The sequence below is a fragment of the Phyllobates terribilis genome, unplaced genomic scaffold (genome assembly GCF_046119375.1).
Source record: "Phyllobates terribilis strain yellow unplaced genomic scaffold, ASM4611937v1 Scaffold_3__8_contigs__length_932513732, whole genome shotgun sequence".
NCBI classification, from domain to species: Eukaryota; Metazoa; Chordata; class Amphibia; order Anura; family Dendrobatidae; genus Phyllobates; species Phyllobates terribilis.
In genome coordinates, this window is record NW_027362763.1 from 358,511,827 (window position 1) to 358,525,584 (window position 13,758).

At 47.8% G+C, this 13,758-nt stretch overlaps 1 long non-coding RNA gene across 1 annotated transcript in view; it reads right to left on the reverse strand.

Moving 5' to 3' along the window:
* Positions 1-363: 363 nt before the first annotated feature.
* The window catches only part of LOC141258123 (uncharacterized), a 62,323-nt gene continuing 48,928 nt past the window's right edge, over positions 364-13,758 (reverse strand). Inside the window, exon 3 of the long non-coding RNA XR_012318205.1 lies at positions 364-635. This is a non-coding gene — a long non-coding RNA (uncharacterized lncRNA). The remainder of the gene's footprint in view (positions 636-13,758) is intronic.

A 13,758-nucleotide genomic window follows, 5' to 3' on the forward strand; every position in this document is an offset into this window, starting at 1 on the left:
ATACCTCACTCTTGGGTGTCAAGTATAGTTGCTGGCTAGACTTGCATACAGCACGGTGGAATTGGAATATACAGTTGAAACCAGAAGTTTACATACACTATATAAAAAGACACATATGCATGTTTTTCTCAATATCTGACATTAAATCGAAATAAACCTTTCCCATTATTAGGTCAATTAGGATTACCATCATTTTTAATATTTGCCAAATGCCAGAATAATGAGAGAGAATGTTTTAAGGCATTTTTATTACTTACTGCAAAGTCAAAAGTTTACACAGATTTCATTAATATTTGGTACCATTGCCCTTAAACTGAATGACTTGGGTCAAACGTTTGGGATATCCTTCCACGAGCTTCTTACAATAGTTGGTCAGAATTTGGGCCCATTCCTCCTGACAAAACTGGTGTAACTGATCCAGGTTTGTAGGTCGCCTTGCTCGCACCTGCCTTTTCAGCTTTGCCCATAAATTTTCAATAGAATTGAGATCCGGGCTTTGTGATGGCCACTCCAAAACATTGACTTTGTTATCTTTAAGCCACTTTGTTACCAATTTTAATATTGTAAATAAAAGTCAGTGATATTTTTTATTTTTTGGTGGATTTCTTGAGTTTTGTAGGTGCTCATTCAGTGACCTAAAATAGTAATTCAACATACTTAATGCTACAAGTTTCCAATAGATGACATCACAAGCAATCATAACAACATGTAAACAAAATCAACTCAAATAGAGAAACCAATCGTCCAACCTCATGAGCATGTAGATAGAAAAATTATACAGGAGAATTATAGAACAGTTTTCACGTTTAATATATCAAATAAATCCAGATACACTGTATATTATGACTTAATAGGCTTTTGCCTATTTATTCCTCCTATGGATTGAGGGAATCTGCACCGTCTAACAAAAACAGAAAGGCTGGAGTGTTGTACTGCACTGTGACAATTATAATAAATGGTTGATTTTAGAATTAGAATTTTAGAATTTGATTGCACCTGAGGGCTGGCTGGCAGGGATGAGTGAACTCGAACTTTAAAGTCTCGAACAGAGACTTTTTACCAGAAGTCCATTTTACTCTTCAGGTTCGGATGCCGAATAAAGTTTGTTAAAAGGCTGCATCGCAGCCAATCAGCAAGCTTTTAGGCTGTGGGCACTTCCAGAGCCATCGCAGCCAAGTATTGGCATGGCTATGATTGGTCGGCGTACCACGTGGACCAGGCCTGTATAACCGCCAGATCACGGACAGTGTTAGATTCTGCGTGTGTGCCAAAAAGTCTCTGTGTGTGAACTCTGCACCCATCTCTGTGGGAGTACCTGTGTGGTTGCACTCTTTGGGAGGCCCCAAAACATTGGAAATGGCAAATAGAATGAACAAACAGTGATGGATTATAACAATGGTTGGGTGCATCTGGTATGATTCTCTATTCAGCCAAATTTACCGACAAGTCCTATGGGATCCATGCCTGGTTAATTTTAATAAATTCTTGCCCATGTCTGCTGTGGACAGGTGGATGTGTTTGTAAGTGATCACGCCACATGCTAAACACACAGGGGTGGACCTACCGCCCGTGCAGCCGGTTCATTGAACGGGGGCCCCCGAGGGAGAGGGGGCCCCTCCAGCAGGGCCGCCATCAGGGCATGACTGCCCTGACTCCAGCATGGGGCCCGGCCAGTCGGGGCCCCCTCGGAGCACCGTTGGGGCCCCCCTCTTGTGCATCTCCTCATGGGGCCCCCCGCAGGACCCCCCATCGTCACATGACCCCCCGCCGTCACATGACCAGAGATGTCCCTGAGCTCAGAATGGGCCCCCGGCCCCATGCTGAGCGCAGGGACATCTCCGGTCATGTGACGGCATCGGCACAATACTTACCCCTCCCCGTGCCTCCGCAGCGTCTTCCGCGTCCTCTGACTGTGACGTCTCAGGTCAGAGGGCGCGGTGATATGTTTACACCGCGCTCGATCTCTCCTGAGCTGTCACAGCGTAGAGCGGGAAGACACTGGAGTCCGGATCAGCATCAGGTGAGAAGTGAGGTGAGTATTTGATTTTTTTTTTTTATGTATGGGGGCATGGGGCATTATATGGTGGTGGTGGTGGTGGGGGGGTGACATCCTGCATGGGGCATTATATGGGGGGGTGACATCCTGCATGGGGCATTATAAGAGGGGAAGGGGGGAAGTGACATCCTGCATGGGGCATTATAAGAGGGGAAGGGGGGAAGTGACATCCTGCATGGGGCATTATAAGAGGGGAAGGGGGGAAGTGACATCCTGCATGGGGCATTATAAGGGAGGGGGTGTGACATCCTGCATGGGGCATTATAAGAGGGGGAGAGGGGAATTGACATCCTGCATGGGGCATTATAAGGAGGGTGGGTGTGTGACATACTGCATGGGGCATTATAAGGGAGGGGGTGGTCTGACATACTGCATGGGGCATTGAAAAGGGGGAAAGTGACATCCTGCAAGGGGCATTATATGGGGGGGAGAGGTGACATCCTGCATGGGGCATTTTATGGGGGGTAGAGGTGACATCCTGCATAGGGCATTAAAAGGGGGTGTCATCCTGCATGGGGCATTATAAGAGGGGAACAGCCTGCATGGAGCGTTACATGGGGGCCAATATTCTGTATTGAGCGTTATATGGGGGTCAGTATTCTTTATGGAGCGTTATATGGGGGACAGTATTCTGTATGGAGCGTTATATGGGGGACAGTATTCTGTATGGAGCGTTATATGGGGGTCAGTATTCTGTATGGAGCGTTATATGGGGGCCAGTATTCTGGATTGAGCGTTATATGGGGGCCAGTATTCTGTATTGAGCGTTATATGGGGGCCAGTATTCTGTATGGAGCGTTATATGGGGGCCAGTATTCTGTATGGAGCGTTATATGGGGGCCAGTATTCTGTATGGAGCGTTATATGGGGGTCAGTATTCTGTATGGAGCATTTTATGGGGGCCAGTATTCAGTATGCAGTGTTATATGGGGACCAGTATCCTGTATGGAGCGTTATATGGGGACCAGTATCCTGTATGGAGCATTATATGGGGACCAGTATCCTGTATGGAGCATTATAAGGGGGTCAGTATCCTGTATGGAGCATTATATGGTGCCCATAATACTGTATGGAGGACTATACTGTCCGGTCTGCACTGTGCGCTGTGAGGATTCGCCGGTTTCTGAGCTATTGAAGAATTTACAATAGATATCTCTCATGTAATGTAGTAAGTGAAATCCTTGGCCTTGTACTATATATATATATTTCTCTGCGGTATCTGTGCATCATGAATCATGGTATGTGTTAAAGGGGCCCACTGAAACTCTGCCGCCCAGGGCCCACAAAAACCAGGAGCCGGCACTGGGGGTAAGTAGTTTTATTTTTTTTAAATACAATTAATTAACTAGGAGTGGGGGGAATCAGAGATGCACGGGGGGATGAGAGATGTGCGGGGGGGGGCCCTTCATGCCCCCTATGAAGGGCGGGGGGAGGGCCCAAAAAAATTCTTGCACAGGGGCCCACTACAGTCTGTGTCCGCCCCTGTAAACACACGTTCCAACAATACACTTGCAGCAGGGCAGGCCAGCACCTCCAAGGCATAAAGGACAAGCTCAGACCATGTGTCCAATTTGGAGACCCAAAAGTTAAATGGGGCAGACCCATCGACCCGTCACTCTTTACGTAAAGACGTGTGGACACATACTCTTGTTAGGGCGAACATTTTGGTATGTTCACTAGCTGCCTGCTCCTGGCCTAATGTATATGATGAAGTGCACGCAATAAAGAATAACATCAGACACACACACAGTCGGATGTAAGCTCTCCTTGATCAGCTATGGCACAGCTCCAAGTGTGTTTATTCAACCCGAACATAGACTTATATAAACACTGCATGTGGGCTTGGTTAGCCCAGAATGTGAGTAACCCGATGTATTGATTGGTTAGTCCAGGGGGCGTGGTCCATGAGGTCACCAGGGGGCGTAGTCCATGAGGTCATCAGGGGGCGTAGTCCATGAGGTCATCAGGGGCGTAGTCCATGAGGTCATCAGGGGGTGTAGTCCATGAAGTCATCAGGGGGTGTAGTCCATGAGGTCATCAGGGGCGTAGTCCATGAGGTCATCAGGGTGGGTTGGTCCACGAGGTCATCAGGGGGGCGTGATCCATGCGATGTGTCGCTCTGTGGTTGGTTAGTCCTTCTATAGAATGCAGCTTCCTCCCAGAACAGAGCATGGTGTGATGAGACAGGAAATGTCAGCCATCTTTTGATCGAAATAACCTTATGTAAGGTGAAATAATACACTTTGTGGGTCTTTTCTTTCAATCTCCTATGTCTTGAGGTTAATTAAGTATTTGAGCCTATGGCTCTCCTCAACAGTCCCCCCTAAATACTTTATTAACCTTTTGTCCCTACTGTGGTTCCCTCACCCATCAGTGCGTGATCACCCCTCTTGCTTGAGTGATTGCGACCTGTTGTGCTCCTACAAATAAGTACAGAATGGCACAACACACAAAATAGAGGATATGTAACATTATGTAGAAGGTTCTGATGGAGGCATAAACTTCTTGCAGTGGGAGGCGTGTATCCACGTTGGTCTTCCTTCAAGTTTGACTGAAGTAGGAGTGGTCAAGAGCACTTGGTAGGGACCCTCAAATCTCAATTCCAGGGATGTATTTCTGGTGAACTTCTTTACCAGCACGTAGTCACCAGGTTGGAAAGTGTGAGTACCTTCACTGAAATCTGGATCTGTTATGGATGACAAAACTCGTGCATGTGTTACTGACAATTCTTTAGTAAGGGCAATGACATAATTTACAAGAGTATCACTTCCTAAGGCTAGATGTTGTGGAAAATATTGACCCAACCTTGGAGGCCCCCCAAAAAGAATCTCATATGGTGTAAGTTTAGTGGGACCCCTCGGAGTGTTTCTGACTGAATATAAGGCAATGGGCAAAATGTCTGTCCACGGAAGTTTGACCTCCTGACTGGCTTTCGGTATTTTGTTTTTCAAGGTGCCATTTAGCCTTTCTACTTTACCACTGCTCTGGGGGTGATACGGAGTATGTAAACCCAAATCGTCCCCTACCAATGTCCATAGTTCCTTAGTCAGTGCTGCAATGAATGCGGGTCCTTGGTCACTCTCAATTACCTCTGGGATTCCATATCTGCACACTACCTCCGTCATCAGTCTCTTAACAGTCACTCTGGCAGTAATATTGGTTACTGGATAGGCTTCAGGCCATCCCGAGAATATGTCAGTCATTAACAGTACATACTTGTACTACCCTACTTTTGGCATTCGAATATGATCGATTTGAATCCTTTGAAAGGGATAGAGTGGTTTAGCCAAATGTTTCTGAGTAACTTTCTGAGGCGGTGCTGGATTGCATGTTGCACACACAAAGCAGGACTTGCAATATTTTTGGGTGACAGTAGAAATCCCATGTGCCATATAAGTCTTCCAAATCAAGTCATTCATCTGATTCTTGCCTCTATGGATGATACTGTGTGCCCATTCTGTCACCGAGGGGTACAGATTATGAGGTAGACAGATCTTTTTGTTCTTCCTCCTGACTCCATCTTCATCTTTTTTAGCTCCTGCTTCTTGCCACGACTTCTTTTCATCATCCAGTGTCTTGTCTTGATGTAAATGGATAAAACTTCATAAGAGAGATTTAAGACCCTTCTTCAGTGTCTTGAGACACGTACACCGCTGCTTTCTCTTTTCTAAATAAATCCTGGTCATGTGTAACCATGGCATATCCCGTATGGAATCTTCCTGTTTCATCTGCAAATCTGGAACCATCGGTGAAGAACGTCAGGTCAGCATGCGGGAGTGAGTCTTCAGACACATTTCTCTTGGAGGCAGCTTCTTCCTGCATCTGTTCGAGACAATCATGATCCTCTGAGTGTGTAAAGGCCTAGAGCACCTAGAGCATCAGTATCATCATTCACATCCCCCCTGGAAAGAAGAAGTAGCGTGGACGGGTTGAGGATGGTGCAGCGGACAAGAGTGACATTATCCAGAATCAAGAGGGAATATTAGAGTCTCATATGACGCTGCAGCGACAGATGTTTAGGTTGAGCTTGGTCAAGAATAGCTTTTATGTCGTGTAGAGCCATTAAGAGAACCGGATGTCCTAAAATGATATCAGAAGTTTTGTCCAGAAGCACATGTGTAGTATGAACGGCTCTGAGGCAAGTCGGGGATGCTTGAGACACCGAGTCCAGGCGGGCAGAGTAATAGCCGATGGGTCTTGTTCTTCCCCCATGTTTCTGTGCTAGGACTCCGGAAGCATGTCCTGATACTTCACTGACAAACAAGTAAAAAGGTAGTTGATAATTTGGGATTCCAAGAGCTGGTGCAGACTATATGTCCTGTTTAAGAGCGTAGAAGGCTTCCACGGATTTGGGACGTAGTGGAAAAGTTGAGTTCTTGAGGTCATCGTACAACTGTTGCATCAGCTTTGAGGCATCTGGAATCCATTGGCGACAATATGTGATACATCCTAAGAAAGCTTGTAATTGCTTAGGTCCTTTTGGTAGAGGAACAGTCTCAATAGCAATTTTCCTTTCACCCGTTAGATGTTTCAGTTTGGGAGAGAGACAGTGGCCTAAAAACACAACTTTGGGCTGACACCACTGGATTTTGTTGACGGACACCTTGCAGTTTTGTTGTGCAAGATGAAGGAGAAGACTGAGACTCGACTCTTCAGCTGTCGCCTGATCTGGACAACATAGTAGGAGGTCATCCACATACTGAAGAAGGACAACTTGATGGTTAGTCTCTCTCCATGGCTGTAAACAAGAGGCAAGCGCCTGAGAGAAATGACTTGGTGAGTTCTGTGCTCCTTGTGGTAAGACCGTCCAGGTGTATTGTGATCCTCTGTAAGTGAAGGCAAACAGGTACCAATCTTCTGGATGCAGTGGTACGCTGAAGAAAGCACTGGCCAGATCGATGACAGTGAAACATTTTGCATCTGATGGTATTTCTGACAACAATGTATGTGGATTGGGCACAATGGGACTTTCTAGTACGGTTGCTGCGTTAACAGCTAGGAGCTTAAGTCGTTGGCAGAACTGAACACCAGAGTCCCATGTGGTGTCACTGACAAGTCAGGCATCATTAAATGCAGTGTCCATAACAGGCCAATATGCATCGCCTGCTTTAACATTTGCCAGGGAAATGAGATCTTGCCATGTGGCAGAGTAATTCCTTTGGATTTGAAGCATGCTTCTATAGAAAGGCATCGGCTGTTTTTCTAGATCTGGGAGTTGGTTCAGCAGAGTAGCAGCTTGCTGGGGTGTAAACTTGACATAAAGGGTGGGCTCCTCAGACGTGGGCGTTGGCACGGTTGGTGGTGGCACCTGAGGTGGGAGTAGAGATGGCACTGTAAGTACAGGTGTAATGACTTGTGTATGAGGAGCAGGAGGAGGTAACAGTCCTGGAATGAGGGGCTCTATTTGGGCAGCTCCTATATCATGGGGTGGAGTCCAGGTGACACAGGCCGTCTTAAAAGCTTTAACAGTCCTGTCCTCATTTCTAATTAGCCTGATTTCAGAGAGGCAGCAAATGCTTGAGGGGCTACACTTGTTCATCATAATTCCAACAATCTCCCTTGCACACGCATGAACAGGGAACCCGAGGAGGCCAACACCAATGGCAGGAATTGTCAAGGTCTCAATCTGCTCACTAATATTCGCTTACTCTAAGATACGAGTTATTGCCGCGCGTAGTTGTCGAGCACTGACATCTGGATGAATAGGGTCAAAAGTAGGGATTAAAGCTATCTGACCACGCGACTCAACAAAGATTCGACTGTCAGTTTGAATAGTCGCCCCTCCTGCTTCCACTATAGGTCTAGCCACACCTCTGTTGTGCTCTAACCGAGGGTTGGCATCATTAACAATAGCGTCAGTTTCCATTGTCGTTATGTCACCCTTACCCACCGCTAACAAGGGTTCCTCAGGAAATTCTTTTTCAAAAATGGGTTGCCAACATTCCCTCCCCTTTGTGCTTCTTGTGATGTTGGTGCCCCCCCCCCCAGATTGAGCCCCTCCTTGATTCAGTGACCACCGTTCCATACAGGTGTGCGCTCGGCTTGGAGAGGGGCTGTGAGGTACTGGGAATAGAGTTAGGTAGACTGCCTGAGAGTGCTGTTGTAGCGGAAGTGTTGGGAGGAGAGGTCGCTGCTTGAAGTAACTCATGTGGACGTGCGGCTGAGTTGCCAGTGGAAGTGACAGAGGAAAGGGTCGGTGCTGGGGATGATCCAGGTGGGAGAATAGCTGGGCTCACGATGGCAGTGTTAGGTGAAAGGGTCGGTGGCCCACTCGACACCGTTGTGACAGGGAACATGGGTAAAGCCTGTTCACTTCCCGAAGGAATATAGTACTGGCCATTAGTGGTCATTACTGGGTAAAAAGGATCTGGTCTTGTGGTGTGTAGCATTTGCCTAGTATGTTCACCTCCGAAAGTCGTGTGCATATTCCTGGATTGTGCCTCACTCGATTTAGCCAGATCTATGTCAGTTACATGATGATATGGCTCAGTTCGTATGATCTGGGGCAACGTTCCAAGATGGACGCCACCGGAGGCAGCACATGTGCCATCCACAAAATTGCCAACGCCAGAAAGAGCACTTTTGCTATCCACAAAATGGCCGCCGCCAGAAAGAGCACTTTTGCCATCCACAAAATGGCTGCCGCCAGAAGGAGCACATTTGCCATCCACAAAATGGCTGCCGCCAGAAACAGCACATTTTCCATCCACAAAATGGCTGCCGTCAGAAACAGCACATTTGCCATCCACAAAATGGCTGCCGCAAGAAGGAGCACATTTGCCATCCTCAAAATGGCTGCCGCCAGAAACAGCACATTTGCCATCCACAAAGTGGCTGCCACCAGAAACAGCACATTTGCCATCCACAAAATCGCTGCCGCCAGAAGGAGCACATTTGCCATCCACAAAATGGCTGCCGCCAGAAACAGCACATTTGCCATCCACAAAATGGCTGCCGCCAGAAACAGCACATGTGCCATCCACAAAATGACTGCCGCCAGAAGGAGCACATGTGCCATCCACAAAATGGCTGCCGCCAGAAGGAGCACATGTGCCATCCACAAAATGGTCACCACCAGAAACAGCACATGGCAATATGCCACCATCACCACCATTATACGGCGGTGGCCGCTCACAGGATACATTTTTATAATACACATAACTCAAAACTCTGTCTTTTTTCCTTTCCTCTTCTACCCAATTTTCTCTATACAAACTTTCAGAGACTCTTTCCCATGCCCTAGCAGTAGACAACAATCCATCATCTTCCACACAACTTCATAAGCTTTTTACATTGTTTAACATGACTTTTCCCTTCACGAGTCGCAACTAATGGACACGGGTCTAACTTGCCATCTGAATTTGGCTTAGTGCCAATACGACAAAACTGCATTAATTTCTCCATCTTTCTCTATATAGACCAAGATAAACACAAAACAAACAATAAGACGGGGGAGAATGACTCAAACCTGAGATTCTAAAGGAAAACTGAGTCTGCAGCACACACTTTCTATCTCTCCATCCTGCCACGTAGTCCCTGTCTGATTTCCATATATATATAAAAATAAATAAATAAATAAAACATCTCATATTAATCCAATTACCAGGCCCCGTACCGAGTCACTCACTCTAGGTTACGTGCCGAAACTCAATTTACTAACCAGGCCCCGTACCGAGTCACTCACTCTAGGTTACGTGCCAAATCTCCAATTACCAGGCCCCGTACCGAGTCACTCACTCTAGGCTACGTGCCGAAACTCAATTTACTAGGCTCCGGGCCGAGTCACTCACTCCAGGCTCCGTGCTGGTACCAGGCTGAGTCACTCACTGTAGGCCACGCCGAGTCACTCACTCTAGGCTAAGAACTCCTACTTTCTGCACCAGAACTGAAAATCGTATCTCAGGCAACAAACGTGAACTGTACCACAGACAATATCCTTTACTTCTCCAAACACCGCTCAAAAACCCACTTGCTCCCTTTAAATACCAGTCAATCTCCCCTCAACATGACACATAATAGGCAACAGGCAACTGAGCACGTGACGGTTCTTCCGCAATTAAATGGCCAGCAGTGGAGAGACCCTTCTGCCGTCTTACAGATACCTTGAAAACCGGACACAGTCAGGCAATCTGCACAGGATACCCCGAGGAACACAGGAAAAGACTACAGATTATAAAAATCAGCAGACTTATCGTGTTTGGTTATGGAGGTGATCAGTCTCCTGGCTCGGGGGAATTCAGTGCGTCCTGCCGTTCCACTCGCCGGTCCTCAGGGTGTAGGGCTTCTCCTTCTGCTGGCCCCACGTTGGGCGCCAAAAATGTTAGGGCGAACATTTTGGTATGTTCACTAGTTGCCTGCTCCTGGCCTAATGTATATGATCAAGTGCATGCAAGAAAGAATAACATCAGACACACACACAGTCGGATGTAAGCTCTCCTTGATCAGCTATGGCACAGCTCCAAGTGTCTTTATTCAACCCGAACATAGACTTATATAAACACTGTATGTGGGCTCGGTTAGCCCAGAATGTGAGTAACCAGATGTATTGATTGGTTAGTCCAGGGGGCATGGTCCATGAGGTCATCAGGGGGCATAGTCCATGAGGTCATCAGGGGGCATAGTTCATGAGGTCATCAGGGTGGGTTGGTCCACGAGGTCATCAGGGGGGTGTGATCCATGCGATGTGTTGCTCTGTGGTTGGTTAGTCCTTCTATAGAATGCAGCTTCCTCCCAGAACAGAGCATTATGTGATGAGACAGGAAATGGCAGCCATCTTTTGATCTAAACAACCTTATGTAAGGTGAAATAATACACTTTGTGGGTCTTTTCTCTCAATCTCCTATGTCTTGAGGTTAATTAAGTATTTGTGCCTATGGCTCTCCTCAACACTCTTCCACCATGTTGTTGAAACGCTGCCTCCTGCTAATACGGACCATATCAGATGCGGATGCTGGATGTTGTGGCTTCAGTGACGGAAGTAAGGATGGTACATTGTTTTTGTAGCGGGGATCCAGCAGGGTGGCCACCCAGTAATCAGCACTGGTAATAATCTGGGCAACTCAGCGGTCGTTGCACAGGCACAGCAGCATGTATTGGCTCATTTGTGCCATAGGCAATGACAAGCTGTCCTCGGTTGGAGGTGTATCTTCTGTGTCCTCTGTATCGTGTGTATCCTCTGTATCCCCCCAGTCACCCTGCAGTGATTATTATTATTATTTATTATTATAGCACCATTTATTCCATGGCGCTTTACATTTGAAAGGGGTATACATAGCAAAAACAATTAAAGTAATTATGAACAATACAAGGAGATCTTTTGAAGATCGGGGGTTGCGTGCAGGTAAGTACAGGGAGACTAGGTCACAGATGTACGGAGGAGACAGGTTGTGGATGGCTTTGTATGCCAAGGTGAAGAAATGGCAGCAGAGAGACCCCGCAGAATCCCAATCTTGCCACCCCCTGTGAAGAAATGGCACCAGAGAGATCCCGCAGAATCCCACCGCTGCCACCACTTGTGAAGAAATGCCCCCCCCCAGAGATCCCACAGAATCCCAAAGCTGCCACCACTTGTGATGGATCCACACCCCACCACCCGCCTGACGTCACAGTTACTTCAGGCGGAACACATGATATTGATCTGCCCCTTGCACAAACGTGATGCCCGTGAGCTGCTTTGAGTGCCACCCTACTGTGAACACGGCTCCTCCTCCCAAACTGACCCCTGACTGGATAGTTGCATACCTGTTCGATGTTGGTACAGTAACCCACCCTCCGAGCAGCAGCAGGGTGAGAATGCTGAAAGTGCTCACAGATGGCCCAGATTTTCTACAGCAGATCTGACATCTCGGGATAATTTTTCAGGAAGCTCTGCACCACCAAATTCAGCACATGTGCCAGGCATGGGATGTGTGTCAAACTGGCTAGGCCGAGAGCTGCTATGAGATTTCGCCCATTATCACACACCATCAGGCCGGGCTTTAGGTCCGGCGGCACCAACCACTCATCGGTCTGTTGTTTGATCCCTGTCCACCGCTTTTGTGCGGTGTGGATTTTTCACCCAAATAGATGAATTTCAGAACAGCCTACTGTTGTTTCCCCCTGGCTATGCTGAAGTTGGTGGTGCAGGTGTTACGCTGACTGGATGAGGAGGCTTTGGAGGAAGCAGAGTAGTAGTAGGAGGTAACATGGACAGAGAAACATCCAGCAATCCTCGGTAGTGGTAGGACATGCTCCAAAACGCTTTTTGCCTCAAGGCCAGCCACCATTACATTTACCCAGTGGCAATAAGCGAGATATAATGTCCCTGCTGGTGCTTACTGGTCCACGTATCGGTGGTTATGTGGACACCAACACTGATGGCGTTGCGCAGTGTGCACCTGATTTTATATGTAACATGTTCGTGCAGAGAAAAATAGTGGCGATTGGGAAACACATACTGTGGTTCCCGTGATCCCAACGTAATGTATTCCTTTCTAAATCACTTGTAAGCGAGAGGAAGAGGCCGAGACCGCAGCAGTAGAAGGAGCAGGAGGAGGCTCAGATTTTCCCTGTTTTCTCAGAGGTCTACTCCACTGCAGCTTATGCTTAGCATTCAGATGCCTCGTCAACATTTATGCCTTGCTTCAGTCTCTGCTGGCATAGCATGCAAATCACCCGTGTCTTGCCAGGGAGCTCCTTTGAGCTGGCTTCGGTGTGCTCAGTTCATTGGCGCGGTGGGCAGTAGCAGCCGATGCACCCTGCTCCCTTTCTTTGCTGTGCAGCTGGGCCAGCATGACCACCTCTTCCTCCAAACTGCCCACATGACTCGGATGGCCTTGACTCCATGTGGGGTCTAGGACCTCATCATCCCCCATCGCATCATTGCACCTCTCCAGTCTGTCCTAAAGGGCGGTTTCACACGTCCGGATATTTCCGGTACCGGAAAAACCCATACTAGAGATATCTGTGTCCCGTGTGTCTGAGTGTCCGTGTGTGGCACACTTGTGGCAACCCGTGTGCCACATCAGGATCACACGTACCGGTGCCTGGGAATCAGTGTACAGTTCGCTGCCTTCATCATTGTCCCTTGCTCACGCTGTGATCAGCACGAGCAAGAGGCAATGTTGGGAGTAGTAGTCTGCTCCCGATGTGTCCCTGTGTAAAAATAAGACTAAAATAATAAAATCCTTATACTCACCTGTCCGGAGATGTCCCCCGCTGTAATCCTCTGACCACTGACGCCGAGGAGCCGCTGAGTGCAGCTCTGGGGCCCATGTCACCACACGTACCGGAGATAATGACATGTGAAAGAGCCCTAACTCTGCTACCCGACTAATCCACCTCTCTCCTCGCTACTCCTCTGCTTCTCCTCTCTGCAAATCCCTTCATTGGCCCCCAATTCCACAACATATCCACTTCAAGCTACTAACACTGACCTTCAAAGCCACCCACAAGTTGTCTCCCCCATATGTGTATGTACTAATCTAATTGTAACGGGGCCGGGTGGTGGAACCTCTGTGCCTTGAAACAAGGAGGGACCCCGAGGGGCAGGTGTTATTCTGGGGATGACCTTGTAATAGAGCAGGTGGCTCCCACGGGTCAGGTAGCTGGGACTGACCGGAGTAGCGGGTGGACACAACAGGTAGGTAGCAGTCTCTGGGTGAGTAGGCGGGTGGTCACGGGAAGTGACGGAAGAGCAGGTAAGAGTCTCTTGGCTGGCAGGC